We start from the raw sequence: 1,347 nt of genomic DNA, 5'->3' as shown, positions 1-1,347 counted from the left end.
TTGTTCGGCGCCGCGATAATTCAGCTCAGATTAGCTAAGGCTGCTTCTGGGGGGGGGGGGGGGGGAAGGAGCGAATGCGATTAAAATTTGATAAAGAACCTCAATTTCTATAAAGTGGTCCCTTGGTGGGGAGCCTGAAAAAAAAAAAAAAAAAAAAAAAAGAGGGGGGGAGGGAGGAGCTGTTGCCTCCTCCTCCCCCCACCCTCCCCTTCCTGCTATATAAGGCCAGGCTGCTGGCAGGGTCAGTGTTGCACTCAGTTCCTGTTTGCAGCTGACCTTGACTTAGTCTGATCCAGTGCTAAAGCTGTGAGAGTACCTACTCTGTTCAGAAAGTCCTAGGTTGCTTGGAGTTCTTTAAGTCATGACGTCACCGTCTCAAGGTAAGATAGACGTCTGGATTTGACCCCTTGGGCGCCTTGAAACCATATTTTAATAGGCATTGCTTCTTTTCTAGGAAAAGCCGCCCACAAGCAGAAACACCTGGCTTGTTCCAGTTGTAGCACTCCGTTACCTGATGGCTACGAGTTTCATCGCTGCCCAGGCTGCCGCCCTAGACCAGCCAATCCTGAGCCGACGGTAGTGGAAATGTTTTCCTGGATGAAGGAGTTCCTGGACACCTCCGTCGCGGAGATCAAGGGGGCGGTCTCAAACAAGAGACCCAGGCAGGCCTCGAAGGTTCCTTAAGGGTGCTCAGAGGCTTAGGCCCAGCATCCAGAGACCGATCCCTGAGTGGGAGCTGCCAGTGGTCCTAAGGGGGTTGTGCTCCCCCCCCTTTGAGCCTTTGGAACAGGTAGACTTAAAGTACCTTTCCCTCAAGGTTTCCTTTCTCTTGGCCATAACCTCAGCCAAGAGGGTTGGGGAGCTCCAGGCTCTGGGGGCAGCGGAACCATATTTAAGGTTTCTGCAGGACAAGGTCCTGTTAAGATTTCTGCCTACCTTTCTACCCAAGGTTCCTTCATTTGCGAACACCAATCAGACAATAACACTGCCGGTGTTGTCTCCTACCTCTAACTCTCCTGAGGAGGAGAAATTACTTTCCTTGGACATCCCAAGAGTCCTTAGAGTTTATTTGAATAGAACGGAAGAGTTCAGGAGATCAGAAAATCTGCTGATCTCATATTCGGGGAACAATAAGGGGCTCAAGGTTTCCAAGCCCACCTTGAGCAGATGGATTAAGGACGCTATTAAGCTGGCTTTTACGTCCCAAAACTTACTACCGCCATCCTTCTTATCTGCCCATTCCACAAGGGCAGTGTCTGCGTCATATGCGGAGAGGAAACTAGTCCCCTTAGAGCAAATTTGTGCGGCTGCCTCGTGGAGCACGCAAAACACCTTTATTGCCCATTA

Source organism: Bufo gargarizans, chromosome 7 (genome assembly GCF_014858855.1).
Source record: "Bufo gargarizans isolate SCDJY-AF-19 chromosome 7, ASM1485885v1, whole genome shotgun sequence".
NCBI classification, from domain to species: domain Eukaryota; kingdom Metazoa; phylum Chordata; class Amphibia; order Anura; family Bufonidae; genus Bufo; species Bufo gargarizans.
This window is presented reverse-complemented; position numbering follows the sequence as displayed.